Genomic DNA, 24637 nt, shown 5'->3' with positions numbered 1-24637 from the left:
AAAAGCTCTACAAAAACATAATAATAATAATAATAATAATAATAATAATAATAATAATAATAATAATAATAAGAATAATAATAATAATAATAATAACAACAATAATAACATTAATAATAATAATAATAATAATAATAATAATCTAAACTTTATTTCCGTACAAATCGTAGTATTTGTAGTACGGCTGTTATTAATTAAACGTTTTCATTATTAAACATATGAAATAACCAACCAAGAGACATGTTTACAGTACCGAAAATCATTCAAATACAAAAAATATATCATAGCCATCAACAATAAAAAAAAACATTATTAAAATTGTCAACAAGCATATCGTTGACGAAATGCATGAGATAATCGACACCGAGAACTGGTGGTCAATTCCCGGGATTACTATATGTTTAATACGATCCCGGCTTTTCTGTAGGCGATCCCGGGATTTCCCCCCCCCCCCCCACCTTGATTTATCGGTTTAAACCGTAATAAATTATAAACGAAATTGTTCCGTTTCAATTGTTTTTCAAGACGCAAAAGTTAGTTTCTTTTATTCCCTGCCGTCTGAAGACCGCAGGGTATTGGTACGCGTTTTACTTTTGAGGCATGGAGGAGCACGTGACCTGTTTTCGGTACATGGAGGAGCATGTGATCTGTAAACCGTATATGATTGGTTAATTGACCTATTCGAAAACCTGGCTTAATACCATTTGCCGGTACGTTACGGATTTACCTCTAGGGAATTAGTCAGAATTACACCTAATTAAGAACAAAAAACGATTACGTGATATTTCTCATTTTCTATAATTATTTTATCCTTAAAGGTGGAAAAACTTGAATATCTCAAATTTTAATATTCGTAGTGGCATATGTCATAATAAATAGAGAAATTTTCTGCGTAAACTTGTGTGTTTACTTTTTTTTTGCTCGGAATTATTCATAAAATGGTAGGCCTATTAAATCATTTTCTTAAAAAGAAATACATGTAATTATAGAAAGAGAACGAAAGGCATGTTGCTTCACATATGCAACCAATTCTAAACTGCTATAAACTATAGTCTGAATTGTTCGACTTGGAACTGATGGCATACATATTAAAGTTATACATATTGGCGTATTTAAATAATTTCACTAATTAATATCTTTTAAAATCTTTGTCATTTTATGTGTACGATTTTATTATTGAGGACCCTATTTTCCGCTTAAAATGTTTCTGTTATCATATTCTAATTTAGGTCGGAAAATGGTCAGATTGAGGTCGGAAAATGGTTAGATAATGGTCAGATTTATGTCAGAAAAAGGTTAGATAATGGTTAGATTCTGACGTCTACCTGACGTCAGATTATTACGTCAAAAAAAAACTTTCAAATCCAACCGTTTTCCCGACCGTCATCTGACGTCAGAACCTGACTTAAATCTGATGTCAGTATGACGTCTTGTGTTTGCTGGGATAATGATGTTTATCACAAGCACACGGATATATACCTTCTTATAATATTTGATTAAATATATACATGTTAACTATTATAAAAATTCAACTATTACATTCAAACTATATTGCAATCCACACAACACAACCTGTATATCTGATACAGTGACTTTCTTTTTTCTCTAATATTTGTTTGTACATTTGATACTTACCTCTTGAGCTAAATATGATACCTTGATAACTATACTAGTCAATATTTGTGTGTACAGACTTGTCTGTACATTTGATACTTACCTCTTGAGCTATATATGATACCTTGATAAGTATACTAGTTAATGTTTGTCTGTATATTTGATACTTACCTCTTGAGCAATATATGATACCTTGATAAGTATACTAGTTAATATTTGTCTGTACAGTATACTAGTTAATATTTGTCTTTACATTTGATACTTACCTCTTGAGCTATATATGATACCTTGATAACTATACTAGTTAATTTTTGTCTGTACATTTGATACTTACCTCTTGAGATATATATGATACCTTGGTTAGTATACTAGTTAATGTTTGTCTGTATATATTTGATACTTACCTCTTGAGCTATATATGATACCTTAATAAGTATACTAGTTTATATTTGTCTGTACAGCATAATAGTTAATATTTGTCTGTACATTTGATACTTACCTCCTGAGCAATATATGATACCTTGATAACTGTTTGTACATTTGATACTTACCTCTTCAGCTATATACGATCCTTGATAAGTATACTAGTTAATATGTTAAGATAAAATAACACCTCATGAGACAAATTGTAAGTTAAGATTTATTTTGTTATATTTGTTTTCTACACCTGATATAATTTATGTAGTTAATGTAAAATATTTCTAATGCATTTCTTCTTACTATATGAACGATGCTAAATTGGATATACTATTTTGTTAATATGTTTTATACTTGTTTATGTATACATATGTCTATGTTCACCTCTGAAAATATGTTATGCTCTTCAATATTGGAGGAAATAAAAGTATTTATTTATTTATTTTACCAATTCTGAAAACTGCTATAAACTATAGTCTGAATTGTTCGACTTGGAACTGATGGCATACATATTAAAGTTATACATGTTGGCGTATTTAAATTATTTCACTAATTAATATCTTTTAAAATCTTTGGCATTTTATGTGTACGATTTCATTATTGAGGACCCTATTTTCCGCTTAAAAAGTTTTTGTTATCATATTCTAACCACGTGACAAGTTTAAAGATACTCTATGGAACAGTTTTGATATTCCCTGTATATGAAAACTCCCGAAAACGTCCTTAAAAAGCCAAAAGGTTGGGATACCGGGCACACATAATTCTGTTAGGTCATTCCTAGGAAAGCAACAAATGACGCAAAATTAAAACAAGCAAATGGAACAAACTATATATTTTTTGCAACAGTATGTTTAAGAATATTAGTGAGAGAGTCCATCCCACCATTTATTGTTTTCATTGTTTTACCATTTGACGCCATCGATAAAAGAACATGATCTAACGACGCTGCCTGAGTTATTACAATGGCAAGGCATAATTTGTTTCCAAAAAACAGACTTTTCTATAAGAATAGTCGTTATTATATAAAGAGAACGGAATTCATGTTTCTTCGCATTTGTAACCAATTCTAAAAACTGCTTTAAACTGTAGTCCAAATTTTTGCCATAATTGTCAATTGAAGAAAAAGTTCAGATTTACGCCATAAATAATTGCAATATAAACATATTTAAGTAGGATTTTGCCTTCCGTACTCCCGGTTGATGTAATCTTGACTTTTAAATCATGGCGTAGGTCAGATAATACAAGAAAACGAAATAGCTTGCAACTGAAGTCCGCTCGTATACAAGCAACTTTCAAGGTTATACAAAGTGTTTGATAAAACGGCTCATATACTGAAGGAAAAACACTATTCTATGGCAAGCTTATATTTTTCTCCGAAGAATGGTGCATATCCCAAAGAAATCGGTGCAGAAATAAAATACTTACGGCTATTTTCCTTTTCGAATCGAGCAATATTTGTCTTGGAAATGATGCCGAAAATGACGTTCAGGTCACGTGGTATTGCTACACTGATTTTGTATAGCACATTTCTAGTTTATTCAGTTGAGTCTATTTTCCTTCATTGTTGGCGTCCGCGCCGAAGCGCGGCGCCTCTTATGGAATGAAATCAGATTTTGTGAAAGGGCGGCAGCAACTTCTCGGGCTTTTTAGTCGGTTATAATAGCCGATCATTCCGATTGGTATGAGGGTGTTTGATTATTTAAGATATGTACAATGAATAGCGAACTGGAGAATTTCGCAATGCAAATATATTCAAATGAAATAATCTTTTCCGTCAATTAATCTCGCTCTTCGGGATTTTATTAATCATTTTGTAGTACATGGTGTGTTATTGTTGTTCCCTGCGGTCTGGAGACCGCAGGGTATTGGTACGCGTTTAACTTTTGAGGCATGGAGGAGCACGTGACCTGTTTTCGGTACATGGAGGAGCATGTGATCTGTAATCCGTACATGATTGGTTAATTGACCTTTTCGAAAACCTGGCTAAATACCGTTTGCCGGTACGTTACGGATAATCCTCTAGGGAATAAGTCAGAATTACACCTAATTAAGAACAAAAAACTATTACGTGATATTTTTAATTTTCTATAATTATGTTACCGTTTAAGGTGGAAAAACTTGAATGATGTGTTTGAAAATTATCAATGTTTCTTTAATATGTATCTCAAAATGTTACTAACAATAAATTGTTTATACTGAAAATCTACAAAATTAAAATATTTGTAGTGGCATCTGCCATAATAAAAAGAGATATTTTCTGCGAAAATTTGTGTGTTTACTTTATTATTTTTTTTTGGCTCGTAATTATTCATAAAATGGTAGGCATATTTAATCATTTTCTTAAAAAGAAATAATTGTTTTATGTTCGACCTTCTCCGGTCATCAATTTCCAAAGACCTTCTTCTATATTGATCGATCATTGTCAACTATATTCCTGATACAAACGTTTATTTATCCCCCCCCCCAAACAATGTTGAAAATAGTTAAATGAAATATCTTTATATCATTAAAAATGTTCCCCGCAGGAAACCATTTTACTTGTACATGTATCCGAAAACCTTAGTCTGAAAATCTATATATAGAGGAATGTACTATTCGCCGGTCTCCTATCGGTAATTCCCGGTCTCTCCCGGTCTATTTTGACCGGGATTTACTAGAGACCGGCGAATAGTATCACACGTTTATTGTCCGGTCTCTCCCGGTTTTGGAGTAGATGTTTGATATCGTTACAGACAAATAAGTTTCTTTTTCAAAAATGAATGTTTGTCACTTAGTTTGGTTACAATAAAAAATAGTATACGTAAAAAATCAGTATTAAAATGGCACATAAACACACAAAAAAGAAAACAATATTCATAAAATATGTAAAAAAATAATATTGAAATAGATCTTACAATTATTGTATAATAAAACAATTATGCTCAACATGATCAACATGGTAATATAACCAGTGTCATATTTTTACTAAGTGTGAACAGATATCTTAAGAAGGGGTCTTCGCTAATAGCGATAACATAATAAGGGACAATACACAAGTGTGGTGTTGATCAGGCGTTACACAAATGGATTATAAATGATTGTATACATGTATATCCGTTGCTATTATTAATCACGATATTACATTTATGACCATAAAAAATAACAACTGTAATATAATATTATATATGTATTTTATAATTTTCAAAATGTAAAAGAAAATCTCCAAGTAACGTGCTAATATTAATGCATTATTCATGTAACAAAATAGATTATTACAAAAATATACAATTCAATTGCTGCATTTCTTGCTTGGACGCCCTTTGATGCTTTGCATTAATGCTTTTCTTGTACTTCATTGTAATTATTTTAAGCGGATACAGTGGCCGATAGCCAGTTTAAGCGGATACAGTGGCCGATAGAAACTCGGGTCTTCTCCTTGTTGATGAGTTGTTCACACATTCTTTTGAGTTTCTGCTGACGCACAATTGTTTATTTTTTAACACGTTTACAACAAAGTTCACCACATTGATACTTGAGATCGTCTGTTTCTGGTGGGGTTTTGTCCACTCTATAATACTGAAGTGGTGGGGTTTTGTCCATTCTGTAAAATTTAGTGGTGGGGTTTTGTCCACTCTATAAAATTAAGTGGTGTGGGGTTTTGTCCTACATTCGTTGGCACTTGTTTTTTATTGGCGCTAAAATTTAGCAGTGCATAACCCTAAGTAAATTTTTACAAAATGAATATTACACTGTCCAATTCTTTTCTGAATCTGTTGTTTTCACAATTTATTTTTCTATAGTGTGTGTGTGTTTTTTTAAACGCGTGTGATAAACATACAAATTATAATAACTGTAGAATTTTGAAGTGTTTAAAGCGATTTTAATCTTAAAGTTACATTAAATAAATATGTAAAAATATTTTTGCTGTCAGCCTAAAAAACCAAGCATTCTACAGTTCCATTAACCTTTTTAACAGTATTGTTGTAAATCTCATCAAATATTGTTCATAAATAAGGATTTTAAACGGAAAACCCGCGGTAACACAAAAGTTCGTATACGAATTTTAACATGCAAATGAAAATTATAATCAGCTTGTGTATGCGCTACGTCACAGTGTTATAACTGCTATCCGAATTTCTGCTGACGCACAATTGTTTATTTTTTAACACGTTTACAAGAAAGTTCACCACATTGATACTTGAGATCGTCTGTTTCTGGTGGGGTTTTGTCCACTCTATAGTATAATACTGAAGTGGTGGGGTTTTGTCCATTCTGTAAAATTTAGTGTTGGGGTTTTGTCCACTCTATAAAATTAAGTGGTGGGGTTTTGTCCACTCTATAAAATTTTGAGGTGTGGGGTTTTGTCCTACATTCGTTGGCACTTGTTTTTTATTGGCGCTAAAATTTAGCAGTGCATAACCCTAAGTAAATTTTTACAAAATGAATATTACACTGTCCAATTCTTTTCTGAATCTGTTGTTTTCACAATTTATTTTTCTATAGTATGTGTGTGTTTTTTAAAACGCATGTGATAAACATACAAATTATAATAACTGTAGAATTTTGAAGTGTTTAAAGCGATTTTAATCTTAAAGTTACATTAAATAAATATGTAAAAATATTTTTGCCGTCAGCCTAAAAAACCAAGCATTCTACAGTTCCATTAACCTTTTTAACAGTATTGTTGTAAATCTCATCAAATATTGTTCATAAATAAGGATTTTAAACGGAAAACCCCACGGTAACACTAAAGTGCGTATACGAATTTTAACATGCAAATGAAGATTATAATCAGCTTGTGTATACGCTACGTCACAGTGTTATAACTGCTATCCGGAACACAACAAATATGAGATTTTCTTGTGAAAACACATTTTAACCGTTTAACTTCACGGTGCACTAGGCCTGAGGTTCAGTAAAAAGTAATCATCTCATAAAAAAGATTGAATTTGTATAAAAACATCCGTTACAGTGCGGAAATATACCGTTAAATTAGGACTGCTACATATAGTCATGTTTGTTGATTTAATATTGATGTACGGATGATTTGAAGGCGGAGTTTATCATGCAAACAGATATTGTACTTCCGATTTCGCCACAATGAGGTTGTCCATTTTTTATGCTTATAAAACTCATTTTGGTTGTCTGGACACCAAAATAAGATCTGGAGTCGATATGAAACCCAATTTATTAATGAAATGTCGCTATTTCTGTTTTTATGAAATTTATTTAATGTAACTTTAAGGCCAATTCCATATTGTGATGTTATGTTGTTCATGCCAACACTTGTTTTTTGTTGAATACCTTTTTGATTATGTACTTTCTTTTCATATTTAAACAACTTGTATCCTAGTTTGGGGACCTTTCTGTTGAAAATCGTATACATGCACATATCGTTAACTGAAGTGCAGGAATTAGTCACCCACACTCCAGAGCATGCTCATTGATTGGTTCATTTTTGCTGGGGTTTACTTATTGTGGGAAAGTGACAGAAATGTCATATTCAGATGCTCGTTCATTGGTTACGTTTTTCTGGGGTTTCATATTATGACAACATTGAACATGTTTTTATGTTTGACTAGATACAAAAGAAACCCTCTGCAATCTGACTTATACTCAAACAAATCAGATAGCGTTGTGTTTTGATGCATCATGCTCTTTCTATTACTTACCAGAGAGCAATGAAAATAGTACCTTAGTTACCTCGGATTCACATTTCACAGTAGCCAATAGTTAACATGATTTTTCTATTTTAAGCTCCTGTGACCTAGTTTTTCATCCGAGATGACCCATGTTCGAACTCATCCGAGCAATTACCTAGACAAGCATCCTGACCACGTTTGATGACAATTGAGGCAAAAATGTGACCGCTAGAGTGTTAACGAACAAATGTGGACGGACGACGGACATTTAACGATAAAAAAAGCTCACCCTGAGCTAGCTCAGGTGAGCTGAAACAAGAGGGCCATGAAGTTGATAACCTGTATATAGGTCCCCGAAGCGGGGCTCTAATTTGAACAAACTTGGTAGACACCCATTAGAACATGTTTCATGCTAAATATCTTAGCTCTAGCTCTTTGAGTTCTTTAAAAGAGGATTTTTTTAGTTTTTATTATATGCATATAGGGAAAATTAATGACCTCCTGGGGCGGGACCAAATTTGACCCCAGGGCTTTTATTTGAACAAACTTGGTAGACACCTATAAGAAGATGTTTCATGCTAAATATCTTAGCTCTAGCTCTTTGGGTTCTTTACAAGAAGATTTTTTAAATTTTTACTATATGCATATGGGGAAAATCAATGACCCCCTGGGGCGGGGCAAATTTTGACCCCAGGGCTTTTATTTGAACAAACTTGGTAGACACTCACTAGAAGATGTTTCAAATATCTAAGCTCTAGCTCTTTGGGTTTTTTAAAAGAACATATTTAAAGTTTTTTTCTTTCGGTTGCCATCGCAACGCATGGAAATAAATTCTTTGAACAATTTTCAAAGGTGACCACCAAAGGATGAAATTGGCTTAGTGGTTTATGAGGAGATGTCATTTAAAGTAAAAGTTTTAGGGCCGGACACGGGACGAAAAGCGATCACGTAAGCTCACCCTGTCACTTTGTGACAGGTGAGCTAAAAAACAACAACAACATAATAATAATCAATAGCATTTTATAAAATATTTACATACAAAGTACAATTTCTATTTCTAATGAACTTCATATGATAAAGAAAAACATTACATTATTCTCACTGGAAATGTTTTAATAACATAAAATATGTATCATCTTAAAATATATAGAAAAGACAAAAATCAGCAATAAAAACAGTGTTCCAGTATTGCACATATTCTTACATAAAAACTTCTTTTAACTTTATAGACAATAACATGGTTTGTGTTATCACAATATGCATACACATACATACATACATTACACAGATATTACATGCAATTATAAACTATGATATTAAAGTGGTCCATAATGGAAGGTCTGTACTACTATAAATAATTGATAGTTTTTGATAGTCTTTAATATCATATGTGACAAGAAACCATGCAAGAATTATACATGGATATTCTTGGTAAGAGTAAGATACATGATCGATCTTACATAACTAATGAATTGTTCTAGAACAAAATATTATTAATCATATTATAAATCACTTAGAAACTTTTTTTTCAAGAAATATTGAAATAAGAATATCCAAATGATATCTCTATTGTTTTTTTTTTTTTTTCAGAATTAGAAAATATGCCCATTGTAGACCGATCTTTAAATATAACAAAACAAACACTAAACTATAACTATCACTGAATGTGATAAATACCCCCAACTTACTCACAAACAGCTTTTATTTCTAGAACAAGCCACCACAAAAATGGGCCAAACCTGACTTTTTTTAATTATCAAATGCAAAAGGAGCTTCACTGAGGAGGGGCAACACACACCAAGAAGTAAATTTAAAGGTATGAAAAAAAAATTGCCTTCAACATATTGCAATGATAAAAAATTGAATGCAGAAAAAAATGGGTCAAAGACAGAAATGACCTGGTTGCATTTGTATACCAAAATTCATGAGGCTGTGATGTTATGAAATTTTCTACCATTGACCATTAATATAAAAAATTTAACTAAGTTGGCAAACATGAAGTGGATGAGCCACAGACCTGAAATCGAAACCCACAGTATGAGACAATGTGTTCATGCTGTATACCAAATATCGAGAGTTTGTGTTAAGTAGATGCTGAGAAAACTGTTACAAAAATGTTGTCCCCATTTGCCCGTCACCCGCCATTCACTATACTATAACTTGGATTTGCACCTGTGCAACCCTGCCAAAAATTGGACTTATAAAACAATTTCCTTTTTGGATTAAATAAATTTCATTTTAAAAATGTATTGTTTTTTAATTTTGGTTATGTTAATTACAAAAATAAGACTTTTTCATACAGTTTTGCCACCTTTGCCACCTGTATCAAAATTCAAAACTTAACCAAATTTCAATACTTTTACCTTGATGGTCAAGGTCATTTAAAGCTCAAGGCCAAGAACATTTCAACCTTTTAGAAGGTCTTGTCCAAGAATCAACATTTTAGAAGGTCTTGTCCAAGTATGAAAATAATTCACTGATTAATTACCAAGTTACTGCCAATTATAGATATAATCAGTGAAAAATCAATGATTTGACCTTCAACATCAGTCATACATGAATGAAGGGCAATTTGAGTTTGATATACATCAGGTCCTGACCTAAAAGATGTTGTGTCATCCATTCATAAATAACAAACTTTTAGCAAATTACAGAAAACTAGAACTCCGCAAGTCGGATGTGTCGCCTTGTGAACAATATAGTTTAAGAGAAATGGCCAGGACAAAAATGAAATTTGAAAATCAACACAAAGGGCAATAACTCAAAAAATAAGAAATGCAGATCAGCAGTTTCTGTGCACTGCACTTCTTATCAATAAGATCTATCATCGTCTAAAGCTTTTATAATTTATGAGATATGGTCTGGACAAAAATAAAGTATGAAAATTAACAAAGGGCAATAACTCAAAAAATAAGAAATGCAGATCAGCAGTTTCTGTGCACTGCACTTCTTATCAATAAGACCTATCATCCTATTAAGTTTCAAGTCTAAAGCTTTTATAATTTATGAGGAGAAATGGCCCGGCCAAAAATAAAGTATGAAAATAAACAAAGGGCAATAACTCAAAAAATAAGAAGTGCAGAGGACCGGTTCTTGTGCACTGCACTTCGGGTCATTATGAGAAGCATGCATACCAAGTTTGAAGTCAATCCGACAAATAAAGACTGACTTATGCTCCGGACAAGCTTTAGGGGACGCCGACGTCCACACCGACGACGACACCGACGACAAAAGTAACCCTTTTTCAAGGCGACACAAAAAGGAGAATTCCATTAATTTCTCCTTATAAGTTAAGGTCAATTGAATGTCAAGGTCACATCTAAATTATTCAGTACGTTTGTTTAGTATGTCCAAGTATAAATCAAATATAATCATAAATAACAAAACTATTACAATTTAACCAAAATTCAATAATTTGTTATCTAGGTCAGCTGATCAAGTTCAATTTTACATCTGAAACTGTGCACATGATCCAAATTTCATAGCTGTAAATCAAAGGACAAGAAAGAAGGTCACTTCTTCAACTTTTCTCTGTCAGCTGATCAAAGTACAATTTAACATCTGAAACTGTATAAATGGTCAAAATTTCATCGATATAGGTAAAAGGACAAGAAAGTAGGTCACTTCTTCAAGTTATCTAGATCAGCTGATCAAAGTTCAATATTACATCTGAAACTGTGTAGATGGTCCAAATTTCATAGCTACATGTACATCAAAGGACAAAAAAGGTCAATTCATCAAAATCTAGGTCAGTTGATATCAAAATTCAATTTTACATCTTAAACTGTGCACATGGCCCAAATTTCATTACTGTGCTTCAAAGGACAAGAAAGTAGGCCGTTTTGTCAAAAACTAGGTCAGCTGATATCAAAGTTTAATTAAACTTAAAAAACATGGTTCAAAAGCTCAAGGAAAAAAATAAATGACCTTGATGGTCAAGGTAAATTAAAGAACAAGGTCACATCTAAATTATTCACAAGTCCTGTTTGTCCAAGTATGAATCAAATCTGAACATAACAAAATTATGACAATTTAACCAAAATTCAATAATTTGACCTTGATGTTCAAGGTCTTTTAAGGGTCAAGGTTTATTCAATTTTTGCGAAGATCTTGTCCATAAGGTTGTATTGTCCAAGTATTGATTACTTATTAAGTTTCAATTAGTTATAGCAATTATGAGTGAAAATTCAATAATTTGACCATCAAGGTGATGAGTCAAGGTCAATTTTAGTTTGGTTGACATGAAGGTTCTGACCTAAAAGATGTTGTCTCTAAATATAAAGTTAATTCATTTAAAAATTCATTTAACTAAATAATAACTTTTTTCAGTAAAAGATAAAAGACAAACTAAGAATGCTACAGACAAAGTTTGGTGACCATCCATCAATTAGTTCTGTAGAAGCATACATTGAAAGTTTTTTATTTTTAGCTTAAGCGGCCCCTAAAAGAAGCCAATCAAATTAATATGAGCAAACTTGACAAAAAACCTACGAATGCTACAGACAAAGTTGGTGATCATCCATCAATTATTTCAGTAGGAGATGATGTTCAAAGGTTATTCTATTTTCAGCTTTAGTGGCCCCTAAAAGGGGCTAATCAAATTTATATGAGCAAACTAGATAAGACTACCTAAGAATGCTACAGACAAAGTTTGGTGATTATCCATCAATTATTTTAGTAGAAGATGATATTCAAGCCTTTCGATTTTTTGGCTTTAGTGGCCCCTTAAAGGGGCCAATCAAATTAATATGAGCAAACTTGATAAAAGACTACCTAAGAATGCTTGACAAAATTTGGTGATCATCCATCAATTAGTTCTGTAGAAGCAGACTTTTAAAGGTTTTTTTATTTTTAGCTTCAGCGGCCCCTCAAAGGGGCAAATCAAAATATTATGAGCAAACTTGATAAAAGACTACCCAAGAATGCTACAGTTAAAAGTTTGGTGATCATCCATCTATTATTTCAGTAGGAGATGATGTTAAAAGGTTTTTCTATTTTTAGCTTTAGCGGCCCCTTTTATCAAATTAATATGAGCAAACTTGATAAAAGACCACCTAAGAATGCTACTGACAAAGTTTAATTAGTTCAGTAGAAAAAGATGTTTAAAGGTTTTTCTATTTTTAGCCAATTTGATACAAAACTACCTAGAATGCTACAGACAAATTTTGGTGATAATCCATCATTTAATTTAGGAGTAGAAGATGTTTAAAGGTTTTTCTACTTTAGCTCTGATGACCCCTAAAAGGGGCCAATTGAAATGGCATGAGCAAATTTAAAAGTCACAAGGATGCTACAAACCAAATTTGAGGTAAATCTACCCAGTAGTTTCAGAGAAGATGATTGTTGACGCATGACAACTGACGATAGACGCCAGAGTATCCCCCATTGATACTTATACTAGCTCACCCTGAACCTTCGGTTCTGGTGAGCTAAAATACCAGAGAATTTCATAAATTTGACCTTGATGGTAAAGGTCAATTAAAGGTCAAGGTCATACCTTAATTATTCAATATGTTTGTCTGGCCAAAAGTCTTGTTTTGTCCAAGTATCAATCAAATCCTAACATAACAAATTTATGACAATTTAACTAAAATTAAATAATTTGACCTTCACAGTCAAGGTCATTTAAAAGTCAATGTCAAAATCAATTCAACCTTTTAAAAGGCCTTGTCCAAAAGGTTGATTTGTTCAGAAGATAATCCATTCATTAATTGCCAAGTTATGGTCAATTATAGCAATAATCAATGAAAATAATCAGTGAAAATTCAATAATTTAACCTTCAAGGTCATAAATGAACCAAGGTCAGTTTGGGTTTAATATACATAAAGATGTTATCCTTTAGAATGTTGTGTCTTAATATGAAGTCAATCCATTTATAAATAACCAAGTTATAGCCAGTTACAGCAAATATTTTTTAAAAATTTCAATAATTTGATCTTCAAGTTCAAGGTCGTTTATGAGTAAAGGTCAAGTCTGTCTGGTTAGCCTAAGAGACTGTTAAGTTCAAGTTTGAAGACAATTCATTTAAAATATAGTCACTTATAGCAAAAATTAAGCAAATTAAGATATTTTACCTTGAAGGCCAAGGTCATTTATGAATAAAGGTCAAGTTTATTCTGGTCTACTTGAAGGTCTTGTCCCAAGGGTTGTTGTTGCCAAGTAAGAAGACAATACACCAAGAACTTAAATAGTAAGGATCAAGGTTAAAGTTTTGGACAGCAATAGCAATGTCAACGCTGAAATGCCTGTAACAATACATCTTCTTTTAAAAAAGTAAAGAACACAAGAATTTGTAACAGACTTACCAACGTCCTCCACCTAAGGAAATTTTACATGAAACACAAAATTGTGCTATTTTATTGTGGTATGGATCTTGACTTTCAGTGCAAAATTTTAATCAGTGCTAGATCTGCACATGCCAGTAACAATAAATTCATTCAAGAAATATAATGAAATAACTCCTGTGTATGTGACAACAGAAATACATTTGTATACTTGTTATCACTATTTCAAAGCAACAAAATGAGGCAAATACAAAATCAATACAGAATATGGTCTGTTACATCCTATATTTCATGCCCAGTCATCAATCAAGGTATGTGGGCAATTCACCAATGACATTTTATTTGCATGGGCCTGACTTAGCAGCATATCCTGTAGTAGACTATTTTAGGCTTTGACCTCCAAGTGTCACCTCGACCTTTGAGGTAGGGGTCTAGGTGTTGCGCATAACATGTTGTTTTATTATTGTTAACATTTGTGCCAAGTTATTTCAAAATCCCTTGATTGATTAAAAAGTTATATACTGCACACAAAATATACCCTAGAACATACCATGTTAAGCTTTGGCACTCAATTGTGACCTTGACATTGAAGGTAGGAATCTGGTTGTTATTGTGAACATTTGTGCCAAGTAATTTCAAAATCCTTTGAACAATAAAAAAATTATGGACTGCACACAAAATATACCCTATACAAGAGCTGTCACCCAAGTGACAAATGCCCCGAAAAGGTTTCTTAAGCATGCAGGTATCATGAAAAGAAAAGAGAATAAAAGTAAATAATTGCTTAATATTGTTCTTTGTATTATTGTACCTGTAATCTCTAATTGTGATAGGGTGAACCTTCAAAATATAAGTGTGACCTTGACCTTTGAAGGAGGGTCGTGGTTCCTGGACACGACAGAATGTTGTTATGAGATAGACATCTGTGCCAAGTTATTTCAAAATCTCTCAATGCATGACACAGTTACAGTCTGGACATGATTGTTGTGTAAATGGGGACACACAGACAGACGGACATGAGCCTAAGCCGCATGTGGTAGACATTTGTGCCAAGTTATTTTAAAATCCTTTCATGCATGACAAAGTTACAGTCCGGACATGAATGGGTATCTGCAAACTCTACTTGAGAGAATGAGTACCTTCAAACTATAAGTGTGACCTTGAAGGTAAGGACATGGGTCTTTGTTGCGAGATGTCGTCTTGATGTGGTAGACATTTATGCCTAGTTATTTTAAAATCCTTCGATGCATGACAAAGTTACAGTCCTGACACGACTGTCTGTACCTATAAACTCTAATTGTGATAACTTCAAAATGGTAGTGTGACCTTGACCTTTGATGAAAGGACATGATTATTGGACACGACACATCCTCTTTATGTGGTAGACATTTATGCAAATTTATTCTAAAATTCTTCCATGCATGACATAATTACAATCCAGACACAAATGTGTGTACCTATAAAGTGAAGCTTTACCTTCGAGGTAGGGACGTGATTATTGGACGCGACACATTGTCTCTATGAGGTAGACATTTATGCCAAGTTACTCTAAAATCCTTCTATGCATGACAAGGTTACAACCCAGAAACGATTGTGTGTACCTACTAATTCTAATTGTGATAATGTGAAACTTCAAAATGATATTGTGACCTTGATCTTTGAGTTAGGGACATAATTCTTGGACGCCACACATCCTCTTTATGTAGTAGACATTTGTGCCTAGTTATTCTAAAATTATTTGATGCATGACAAAGTTACAGTCCGGACACATTATTGTGTACCTATTTACTCTAATTGCGATAATGTGAAACTTCAAAATGATAGTGTGACCTTGACCTTTGAGGTAGGGATGTGGTTCTTGGACGTGACACATCGTCTTGATGTGGTAGACATTTGTGCCAAGTTATTTCAAAATCCCTCAATGTTTGACAAAGTTACAGTCCTGACACAAATGAAAAGGGGGCGCACAGACGGACAGATGGACGGACAGATGGTGCGATTTTAATGTGCCTCCCTTCGGGGGCATAAAAAGATCATATTAAGCTTTGACCTGTAAGTGTGGCCTTGACCTTGGAGAAAAGAGTCTGGGTGATGTGCATGACACATCGTCTTATTGTCATCAACATTTATGCCAAGTACTTTCAAAATCCGTTGATGGATGAGAAAGTTATGCACTGGAAACAAAATATCCTATAACAGACAATGTTAATCTTTGACCTCCAACTGTGACATTGACCTTGGTGGTAGGCAAATGGTTTTAACACATGAAAAATCGTCTTATTATTGTGAACATTTGTGTCAAAAACTTCAAAATCCCTTAATCTATAAAGAAGTTATGGACAGGACAAAAATTATACCCTGTAACAGACTATGTTAAGCTTTGACCTCCAACTGTGACCTTGACCTTAAAGGTAGGCGACTGATTTTTGCACATTACACATTGTCTTATTATTGTGAACATTTGTGCCAAGTACTTTCAAAATCCCTTCATGGATAAGAAAGTTATAGATCGGACAGGACATACACCCTCAAATAGACAATGTTGACCTTTGACTTTGATCCTAGAGGTAGGTGTCTGGTTGTTAAACATGAAACATTGTCTTATTATGACAAACATTTGTGCCAAGTTATTTTAAATTCCTTTGATTAATGACATAGTTATGGACCAGACATGAAAATGTGATGGACAGACAGACAGACAAAGCCTATTTCAATATCCCCTTTTTTTTCTTCTAAAAGGTGAGGGACAAAATGGGCCGTAACTCTGACAAAAAATAATTAAACTGAAAAATGCCGCTGATATGCACAACTAGACTAGGTACTGAATATTCCTGAAAAGAATGACAGACTACGATGGAGAAGTGGTCCCTGTATGATGCCACTTCTCTGAAGAAATTACACAAAAATGCAGCACATCAGATACAATAGCTATTGTTTAAGCATTATGGGGTCCACATGATTTTTGATTTCAAGTCTAAACAAAAATCTGAAAATTAACCTTAAACCTTTGAGAAATACTAATATGTTTCCTTTCCATGATGCTTTATAATTGTGTTCAGAAGTTAAAAAGGCAGAAAATTATTGTAACGACTAAATGTTTTTGAACTATGTATTAAGCTCAAAATTTATCTGAAAATGTTATCCGGTTCCTGTAAGTGACAACACAACTGTAACATTGGCACTATGCCAAGTTATTAAAGAATCTTGCAATTAATTCAGCAGCTGCAGGTGAGATTAACAAAATTTCACTACATGTGACCTTTGACCCTAAAGTGTGACCTTGACCATCAAGCTAAAATTATGATTCATGCATGAAACATACTGTTTCACTAAAGTTGACATTTGTGCCAAGATTTTTAATCTGATTGAGAATCACACATTCCATGCAAAAGTTACTGCAAGTTTGACCTTGCCATTGAGCCAGGTACTTGCTTTTGTGCTTGACACAAAGTCTCATTGAGGTTGACTAATGTGCTATGTTATCATTAAATCCGTCAAGCAATGGTGAGTTACTGTCAGCCTAAGCAAAAAAGCACTCATTGTACAGCTGATCCCAATATTTGACTCATGTACCAAACACAGTCTCACTGAGATTATCTGATATCCCTAAAACAAGAGCATAGTTACAGAAAGGATTAATATACTAGTACATGATAGCTGTCTTGTAAAGGAGTTATTAAACATTTAAAATCAAGAGTAAATATAGACATTAACAACTACTTAATGTATTTCATTTATCATACAGAAAAATTTGTGTAATACCTTGAACTGAATAAAAAATTATGCTTATACATTAACAACAGAAATCAGAAACTGTTCGAAAATAAAAACAACAATGAACAAAAACAGTTTCAAGAATTTCTAAAACACACTTAAGAGATCAAAAGAAATCAATTGCATATAAGCAATCAGTGTTCACAAAAATCTTCAGTCACTATACACCTCTTTATTTACAAACAATATTCTTTAATAAACTAGAACTCCGCAAGTAGGATGTGTCGCCTTGTGAACAATATAGTTTAGGAGAAATGGCCAGGACAGAATATGAAAATTAACAAAGGGCAATAACTCAAAAAATAAGAAGTGCAGAGCAGCAGACCTATCATCCTATGAAGTTTCATGTCCATAGCTTTTATAATTTATGAGAAATGGCCTGGACAAAAATAAAGTATGAAAATTATTAAAGGGTAATTACTAAAAAAAAAGAAATGTAGAGTACCGGTTCTTGTACACTTCACTTTTTCTTAATGAGATCTGTCATCCTATGAAGTTTCAAGTCCATGGCTTTTATAAATTAGGAGAAATGGCCTGGACAAAAATAAAGTATGAAAATTAACAAAGGGCAAAACTCAAAAAATAAGAAATGCAGAATATCGGTTCTTGTGCACTGCACTTCTTCTCAATGAGATCTGTCATCCTATGAAGTTTCATGTCCATAGCTTTTATACTTTAGGAGAAATGACCTGGACAAAAATAAAGTATGAAAATTAATAAAGGGCAATAACTAAAAAAAAATAAGAAATGCAGAGTACCAGTTCTTGTGCACTGCACTTCTTCTTAATGAGATCTATTATCCTGTGAAAATTCAAGTCCATAGCTTTTATACATTAGGAGAAATGGCCTGGACAAAAATAAAGTATGAAAATTAACAAAGGGCAAAACTCAAAAAATAAGAAATGCAGAATATCGGTTCTTGTGCACTGCACTTCTTCTCAATGAGATCTGTCATCCTATGAAGTTTCAAGTCCATGGCTTTTATACATTAGGAGAAATGGCCTGGACAAAAATAAAGTATGAAAATTAACAAAGGGCAAAAACTCAACTAGAAATGTGTCATCATGCCACGGATGCCCCCGCATGCAGCCAAAATTTCAGATGTTATAATATTTAGTTCCAAATTTGTTTGCACAAATTATTGTTTTCATTTTAAGTTCAAAGCCCTTTAAACTTTTCAGTGTTAACACAAACCATTTTCATACAATATTCAAGGCACTGAAATTATTCAGTCTTAACCTTTTGAAAATAGCATATTTCATATTTGTAGCCAAAATAATGGCTATACATACATTTCCACAAAAGTATGAGTGCTGAAACAAAAAGTTCAAAATTTTTCCAATATTCAAGAAAGATAAGGTTGTCCAAAATCATTAAACCATGACCAAATTCAAACTTAAACTGCTTATTCCTAAGACGTATTTATATTATTTTCAAAGTGAAAGGGACATAACTCTGCCAAAAAATCATCGAACCATGACCAAATTCCAACTTGACCTGCCCATTCCTTTGACATATCCATATGTCAAATTTGAGTTGAATATGTAACACTGTTGGGTAGATAATGAACAGAAACTGTAAATTTCATATTATTTTCAAAGTGAAAGGGGCATTACTCTGCCAAAAATCATTGAACCATGACCAAATTCGAAATTGGCCTGGGCATTCCAGAAACATATCCATATGTCAAATTTGAGTTGAATGTGTTGTACTGTTGGGGAGATAATGAACGGAAACTGAAAATTTCATATTATTTACAAAGTAAAAGGGGCATAACTCTGCCAAAAATCATCGAACCATGACCAAATTCGAACTTTACCTGTATTTTCTCATGACATATCCATATGTCAAATTTGAGTTGAATGTGTTGTACCGTTGGGGAGATAATGAACGGAAACTGAAAATTTCATATTATTTTAAAGTAAAAGGGGCATAACTTTGCCAAAAATCATCGAACCATGACCAAATTCGAACTTGACATGTATTTTCTCATGACATATCCATATGTCAAGTTTGAGTTGAATGTGTTGTACCGTTGGGGAGATAATGAACGGAAACTGAAAATTTCATATTATTTTCAAAGTAAAAGGGGCATAACTCTGCCAAAAATCATCGAACCATGACCAAATTCGAACTTGACCTGTATTTTCTCATGACATATCCATATGTCAAATTTGGTTTGAATGTGTTGTACCGTTGGGGAGATAATGAACGGAAACGGAAAATTTCATATTATTTTCAAAGTAAAAGGGGCATAACTCTGCCAAAAATCATCGAACCATGACCAAATTCGAACTTGACCTGTATTTTCTCATGACATATCCATATGTCAAATTTGAGTTGAATGTGTTATACCGTTTGGGAGATAATGAACGGAAACTGAAAATTTCATATTATTTTCAAAGTAAAAGGGGCACAACTCTGCCAAAAATCATCGAACCATGACCAAATTCGAACTTGACCTGTATTTTCTCATGACATATCCATATGTCAAATTTAAGTTGAATGTGTTGTACCGTTGGGGAGATAATGAACGGAAACTGATGATGACGGAATGACAGAATGACGGAAGGACGGAATGACGGAAGGACGGAACAGGGTAACACTATATGCCCCGGCCATTACATGGCGGGGGCATAAAAATAAGGAAGTGCAGATTACCGGTTCTTGTGCACTGCACTTCTTCTTAATGAGATCTATCATCCTATAAAGTTTCAAGTCCATAGCTTTTATAGTTGAAGAGAAATAGCCCGAACAAAATTAAAGTATGAAAACTAACAAAGGGCAATAACTCATAAGAAGTGCAGAGTACCGGTCCTTGTGCACTGCACTTCGGGTTATTGAAAGAAGCATGCATACCAAGTTTGAAGTCAATCCAACTTATAGTGACTGAGTTATGCTCCGGACAAACTTTAGGGGACGCCGACACCGCTGACAAAAGTAACCCCTATATGTCTCCTTTTCAAGGTCAAGGTGACTCAAAAATACAAAAACACAAATGATAAAAATTTTAAGAGAAAAAAAATCAATTACACATCACAAATGATTTGGTTATATAAACTATGAAAAGATATTCAAAACTGACAAAATCTAGAGCACATGAAAAATGATAACAAATTAACACATTCTTCTTAAACAAAACACACAATATCAGCTGCCTTTAACAATTATCACAAAATCTTGCTAATTTCTGAGCACATTTATTCTGTTGTATTAGGAGTATATGTTAGTCTTTTAAAAGCCAGTCACTGTTAAAATATAAAAGCATAGATATTACTCTTAAAGATAACTTCTCATGGGTCAAAGAGGTTTAATGAGATATAAAAGATAACTGATTTGTTCAACATGATATGATATTGAATCTCTTACAAAAACAGACAAATTGATATCCTCAATCAAACTAGAACTATCACTGAATGTGAGTCATACATCTACAAATGTCTTTAATGGACACTTTTGTGCAAAAAGACATACCAGTAAATCTAAATTGTTTACACCATTATATATAACAACCACAATTTCTTTTTGCATTTCACTATTAATTATTTAAAAAAAAATTCCATACCAAATGAATTACAGTGGAGCCTTGCTAATCTGAACCCTTCTATTCCAGAATCCTTTCTTATCCAAAGGAAGTGATCGGTCCCGATTTTATTCGTTCTATTTTCAATAATAAAAAACCTTTCGGATCCGGAACCTTTCTATTCCAAACTCCGCACAATTTTTTCATTTTTTGTTTTTATTTTATTCTAAAATTAACCTCTCAGATCCGAACAGATTATGTCAAATGTCACACCTACATTCAAAATAACAAATAATCGCACATCTTGCAGGTGTAAACATACACCAAACTGATGAGAGTAATTTGCTTGATTAATGGGTGAAACATATGATCTGCAAAGGTGTGAAAATTACATTTAGCTTGCCTTGATATCTACTATAATTGCTAAATTGATTATTTTTTGTCACCTTCAATAAATATTTTGATATAATAAAATAGAAATATCTTTTAGAACAGAACAGAACAGATCTTTTATTCACCCAGGTACAAGAAGATATCATATCGTACAACATGAATTTTTTTACGAAATTTACATTTACACAAAATAATACAGTATCCGGTCAATGAGTGTTACAATGCTACAAAATCATAAGAAAAAGAGAAAGAGAGAAGAAAAAAAATGAAATATAAGTTTTGAAAAATTGATTGCTATTTAGAAACACATGGGTGGCTGGAGACGGGGGAATACTCACTTTAAATCAACATTAAATAAATACTCAGATGTCACTCGATTATTTTTTTTTTTTTTTAAATTAATTTTTAAATCTTTTGTAATGAATTTAATGACACATGATTAATTAATGGAAATTAATGGAAACTGTCAGTGAATTCGGATAATCGCTGAATCAGATACGAGTAAACAACAATTGACAAATGCTGGTACGAATATTTAATTATGTTTAACATCGTAGGTTACCTTACCCTTGAGAACATAGCAGTTTTGCTTATTTATTTATTTTTATTCATTTATTTTTGTATTCACATGTATTAAAATGAACGATAAGAGATTGCAAAAATAAAATATTTATATTGCAATTTTAAATGCATTCCCGTTTTCTTTTCTTAAACTTTTCTGCCAGTAACATGAACAAACATGTAAAAAAACCTTCAACTCCGGAAATCTTTCTAATCCAAACTTTTCTTCAGGTCCGGTTGAGTTTGGTTTAGACAGGTTCCACTGTACAATGAATCTTTGTTGAGGCATTCAGATCTCTCTGTACAATAGTTTTCAATAAGCATATAAACATATATACTAATATCACTCATGTGTTTGTTTGTTTGTTTGTTTTCTTGTCATATTACATGCACATTATATCATATGTATGGCAATGAACATATTGTATGTTTATGCTGAATAAACTCTTGAAACTTGAACTCAGAGTAGGGTCAGAAGGTGATAATTGGCCTGCAAGAAGAATAATGGAATCATCTCAAAATTGACATCTGTTTCCTTAATAAAACTGTGATTGTACAAATTATCCTGTGATCTGTGCTAAAAACCTAATTTTACTGTACAGTAGTAGTTTTGATGATGTAAAATGTGACATCATTACAATTTTTGCATGTACTTGTATTCAGTAACCCCATTATGATTATCAGTTTTTTGCCATACATGCCATAATTTTGGTACTTAGTTTATGACACCTTCGCTCAGGAAGCCACAGGAGGTAAACAATTAATCTTTTAATTTATCAAAATTATTGCCGATAATTGTTAGTTAAAAGGGACACATAGATTTACCAATCAAAGGATAAGTGTCACCATTTACTGTATATTGCATGGGGATAATCGTTTGTTTTCAGTGTTCTAGAACTTTTAATTACTTTACAATAAGATTGCTAAATATAACAAGAACTGTCGGAGGACAGTAAAGCTCGACTATTCGAAAATTTGTCACAAGGGTGTTTCATTGAGTATAATAATGCTTACCTATATGAATACATAAAATTGTCCGAAAATGTACAAACTCTTCAAGTTTCAATACATTCCCTTCAGTAGTTATGGAGATACAAGCTTACATACAAAAACTTAACCAAGATTTTCTAAGTCGAAAAAGGGGCATAATTATGAAATAAAACAATTCAGAGTTATGGGACTTGTACCAATCACCTAAGATAATCACAGAGAACAAGTGTGTGAAGTTTCAATCCATTCCCTTCAGTAGTTATGGAGATACCAGCTTTACACGCAAAAACTTAACCAAAAATTTCTAAGTCGAAAAAGGGGCATAATTATGTTAAAAAGCAAATCCGAGTTATGGGACTTGTGCCAATCATCTAAGATAATCAGAGAGAACAAGTGTGTGAAGTTTCAATCCATTACCTTCAGTAGTTATGGAGATACCAGCTTACATGCAAAAACTTAACCAAGAATTTCTAAGTCAAAAAAGGGGCATAATTATGTAAAAAAGCAAATCAGAGTTATGGGACTTGTGCCAATTATCTTAGATAATCACAGAGAACAAGTGTGTGAAGTTTCAATCCATTCCCTTCAGTAGTTATGGAGATACCAGCTTACACGCAAAAACTTAACCAAGAATTTCTAAGTCGAAAAAGGGGCATAATTATGTAAAAAAGCAAATCAGAATTATGGTACTTGTGCCAATTGTCTTAGATAAACACAGAGTACAAGTGTGTGAAGTTTCAATCAATTCCCTTCAGTAGTTATGGAGATAACAGCTTACATACACAAACTTAACCAAGAATTTCTAAGTCGAAAAAGGGGCATAATTATGAAAAAAAGCAAACCAGAGTTATGGGACTTGTGCCAATCATCTAAGATAATCACAGAGAACAAGTGTGTGAAGTTTCAATCCATTCCCTTCAGTAGTTATGGAGATACCAGCTTACATACAAAAACTTAACCAAGAATTTCTAAGTCGAAAAAGGGGCATAATTATGAAAAAAAGCAAATCAGAGTTATGGGACTTGTGCCAATCATCTTAGATAATCACAGAGAAACAAGTGTGTGAAGTTTCAATCCATTCCCTTCAGTAGTTATGGAGATACCAGCTTACATACAAAAACTTAACCCAAGATTTTCTAAGTCGAAAAAGGGGCATAATTATGAAATAAAACGATTCAGAGTTATGGGACTTGTGCCAATCATCTTAGATAATCACAGAGAACAAGTGTGTGAAGTTTCAATCCATTCCCTTCAGTAGTTATGGAGATACCAGCTTACATACAAAAACTTAACCACAGGGACGCCGACGCCGACAAATGGGTGACTGCATTAGCTCGATTATTCTGCGAATAGTCGAGCTAAAAATGTATAATTTCTGGCTGCAAAGTAGATAATTTTAGATTTTTATTTTCAGCGGGACATAAATCATCTCCAGGACATCTCTGGGACAGACACCTTA

At 32.9% G+C, this 24637-nt stretch overlaps 1 long non-coding RNA gene across 1 annotated transcript; it reads right to left on the bottom strand.

Moving 5' to 3' along the window:
- Positions 1–8655: 8655 nt before the first annotated feature.
- On the bottom strand, positions 8656–21575 carry LOC132712809 (uncharacterized). Its single transcript, XR_009623359.1, has 2 exons — positions 18037–21575; positions 8656–10615 (listed from the first exon to the last, which is right to left on the bottom strand). It is a non-coding gene; the product is annotated as an uncharacterized LOC132712809 (long non-coding RNA).
- Positions 21576–24637: the final 3062 nt, after the last annotated feature.

The sequence above is a fragment of the Ruditapes philippinarum genome, unplaced genomic scaffold, assembly GCF_026571515.1.
Source record: "Ruditapes philippinarum isolate M1 unplaced genomic scaffold, ASM2657151v2 ctg106_1_1_1_1, whole genome shotgun sequence".
Taxonomy (NCBI): Eukaryota; Metazoa; Mollusca; class Bivalvia; order Venerida; family Veneridae; genus Ruditapes; species Ruditapes philippinarum.
This window is presented reverse-complemented; position numbering and strand designations above follow the sequence as displayed.